Source organism: Belonocnema kinseyi, chromosome 5 (genome assembly GCF_010883055.1).
Source record: "Belonocnema kinseyi isolate 2016_QV_RU_SX_M_011 chromosome 5, B_treatae_v1, whole genome shotgun sequence".
NCBI lineage: Eukaryota > Metazoa > Arthropoda > Insecta > Hymenoptera > Cynipidae > Belonocnema > Belonocnema kinseyi.
In genome coordinates, this window is record NC_046661.1 from 26,706,584 (window position 1) to 26,710,801 (window position 4,218).

The window sequence follows — 4,218 nt, forward strand, 5'->3', positions numbered from 1 at the left end:
ACAGATCGGTATCTTTTTCAATTTAAAAATAAAAAGCATGTAAATTTGTTTCAAAACAAAAAATGTAAATAACTTGGAGACGTGATTAATATAATCAGTCACTCGTTATTTGCATGCCCGCATGTTCCTATATTCCTGATCTTTCCCCAACTATCAACACAGACGCGACCTAGGGGAGATAGAAATCACTAAAACTCGTTCACATTTTAGCCTTAAGACTGTACCTGGTGTGACACCAGTGGTCTCAGACCGCGGATATCTCTGGAATGCGCAGTACGCCGAGGGCGGCACCTGTTTCAGTAGCTAATGGGAATTTGGCGGGTCTTTTCTATTATTTATAAGTATTTAACGATAATTTGACTATTGTAAATGCTATATAGCGAGTAGATTGTTTTTTGTTTTAGCAGACATCACACCACATATTTTATTGTGGCTGCAGACACAATCTTTAATACAATTTTTATTTAAGATGTTATTTTATAACAATTAAGTACTATTATTATGTAAACCCTAAGTAATACCCCAAATTTTTCAGCTGCGAAAAATTAATTTGAATTTGAATTCTGCTAAAAAATAATAAAGTGCTTATATCCGCATTTAAAAGTAACCGCCAACTTCCCATTGGCTACTGAAATAGGTGACGCCCCAGCGAACTGCGCATACCAGAAATATCCGCGTTCTGACACCACTGTTTCAATGTGTATTTACATGCCTGCCGTATGCAAACAAAAAATGTATTTTCCTCTCATTCTACCATGTGACGATGCCATACGCATTTATCGCACTCTAGATTCTTCTCTGCTTATCCTCTGGGTGAAAAATCTAGAGTGAAATAAATTAATGGCATCGTTAGATGGGAAAGTGAGAGGACGGAACATTTTCCGTTTGCATACAACAGGCGTGTAAATACACTGTCACGGTGTGGCCTGTTGTGAATTAAAATGTTCGTCAACGCTCTCTAGGGAGCACGGCAGGAAACTCCAAATTCAATTTGAATCTTAGGTAACGCGTAAATACGAAAACGTAAAAAGATGTTTCAAGTATAAGAAACATCATCTATAAGCCTACATAAAATGCAGGCTACTAATAATATAAGATGATTATACGTAATGCGATGCTCTCTCTCTGTTCTAAACTTAAGTTGAGTTTATTTGGACTCCTACGCAGTACATAATAAATTGCGTCTTAAAATGAATTGTTTATTTACTTAGTGAGTAATAGGTCTAAATTAGTATCATTAACGAGTGTGTGGCGCCAGTTAGGCTGGATGTAAAATAGACTTTGGCCTTTTTTATACTTTTGTTTGTTTACAATTGTCAATCATCGAGTGACTCATTTTAAGACTCATATCATGTAGGCGGAGCGAAGCGACCTACTTTCTTATTGGTAAATAAATATAATGTTTATATCAATTTATTGTTATCAAAAATGTTTTTTTTTTTTTTGAATATGTAGTATTCATAGAGATAGAAAAATGCACGGCAAGATGAATTATCAATCATTTATTCAACTGTATGGAGTAATTTAAAGCATCTTCGGATATGCGCATGCACGACATGTTGTTTGAAGACACGATCTGGAGGGATCAGTATTTATGTGTTAAATAAAAATTGTGTAGGTTAGTGATATTGATATTAAAAAATAATTATCATATCATTGGATAAAAATGAAGTGATTAAGTATATTGTATAATGTGTAAAGTTAAACAAAAACATAACTTATATAATGCTTGACTTAACTGCATGTTTATACCCTTTTTACCGTTTATATATCTGTTCCTTTATCCATATAAAGCAATAATCTAATAATGGATAATATTTTACGAAGATTTTTAAAAGGTAGCAATTTTATTCTGTTTTAAATCGTCACCGTAGATTGTCAATATAGTGGGGTAAGTTTTCTTCGTGTCCAATTATATGCAAATTCATAAGTTTTCCTATTTGTATTGTTAAAGAATCTCACACAATGTAAAAAAAAGGCCCTATACTGTTTGAGATTTAAATTTTAGAAAGTTTATCATGCTTTTCATGAACCTGTAATCAAATTTGATCCAAAGCATGGATTTTTCCACATAATTTTGTGCGGGTTTCTTTGTTGTTTATTGTATAATTATATTAATACAGATCCAAAATTTTTCAGGTTTTAAAGAATCTTTATTGTAAAATATTTACAGAGGAAATACAGAATGTGAACGAAGCTTACAAACATAAATATTACAATGACATTGACGTGCAATATTTGACCATTGAAGGAAATATTATTAGGATTAAGGAATCGGCGTACTTTCCTGACAACAACATAAAGACTGAAAGTTTGGAATATTTAGATGCAAATCGAGAAGTTACATTTCACTTATAAAATATTGGAATTATTTTAATTGAAAATTTCTAAGAAAAGTATCGTTACATAATGTGAAATTACCTGTAACTGCTGGGGCGCACAAACCATGTATGAAAAGTAGCAGTTGCTACCCCAACTGGGGGGGGGGGGGGGGGGGGGGGGGGGGGGTGAGATTGAGTGAGATGAGCTAGAAAATGTAGATTTCACTGAAAATAATACTAAGCAATTCATAATTTTTAGTAAAAATGAAGAAAAAGCGTTTTTTTAATAAGAAAATAGCCCGTCGCTATCCCGGTGGCGGAGGGAGTGTGCGCCCCTGTATAACTATCATAATGATTAAGTAAAATGCTGAGTTTGAATTTTGAAAGGAAATCCTACACCCATATTATTTTTAAATGTTTATCGTAATTGTTTCGAAGAAAAAGTAGAAAATTCGATTCTAGCAAAAAATAATTCTTCTGACTATACAAGTTATTTAGTAAGCATCAAACTTACAATATATCTACATTCTCAAAAGTGCATGTTCAAAACAAAAAATTGATAAAAAATTGAAAGGTGGGTTTTTTAAAGGAAGACGTTGAACGCTATTAGAATCAAAAAGAAAGTAATAAATATCTCAATTATTTTGACAGTTATAGAGGTTTAAAGAAAAAATCGAATTTTTTTAAAAACAAAGCACAAAATTCACATGCGCATCATTTGTTAGAAAAAAATTCTGTTTAAAAATCAGAAAAATACGTATCGCCTAATTGCCTCTAAAAAATAATATACTTCGTCTTAAGGAGATTCTACGATTTCAAGTGTAGGGCCCTGTCTGATTTGAATTGGATTTGGTGTCTTAATGAATTTATACTTGAACGCAGGAAAAAAGATTTATTTGAGGTATTTTACCAGGTATTTTTGTTATAGCTTATTCAGTTTAAGAGAGAAGCTTTGAATAACCTATCAATTATTTATTAACATTATTAAACTTCAATTGAATACATTTCAGCGAACTCGGTTTACAATTAGGATCAATATTTCCAGTATATTCAGAAAGATTACACAAATATTCAAAAAAATTCATTTCGAATGCAAAATATTTTTTGAGAATTAAAATATTTTTAAGACAGTATAACAGATTTCAAAAATTTCAAAATATTTTACAATTTTCAAATGAATTTAAATTCCAAAATTATTCAAGAGATTAAAAGAATTCAAAAAGGGTGCAGTACAAAATATTTCAAACATTTTAAAACGGATCAACAATTTAAACGATTTAAATTTTTCGCTCTATGTGGTTAAGTCATGATTTTTAAAAACAGGATAAAGATTTCCAGTCACTTTCCGGTTAAATATGGATAATTTAACACTAATTTATCAAACTGATTGTTATGAATTTACTGTTAGCGTTATGATAATTTTTTTGAATAAAAATATAATGTAGTTTGGATTCCTCAAATAGTTTGTCAGCAATTCTCGAGTTTAAAACTAACGTTCATCCGGCTGAACGTGATGACACGCAGTGGATCAGCAAGCGCGAGAAAGAAACCTTGGCCATACGATAAATATATTCAGTTCTTGAAAGATACAATGTCTTCTGGAAGGCAAGTGCAAAGTACCTAAACACTCATTTATACAAAATCGGTCTTTCTTTTATGCAAAACAAGTTTTTCAATTGAAAATTTAACTATTCCATTTTTGCTAAAAAATTGATATTTTTTTAGTTCAAAATCCAACGATTTAGTTCAAAATTCATGTACGAGGGTAGTTCAATAAGTCCTTAGAATGACCAAAAGATGGCGCGCGAATCGCTCCAAATCATCTGTTTTCAGTCAGCACCACTCCCGACGAGATATATGGTGCAGTCACAGTCCACATCTTCTGAGTTTACGTGTT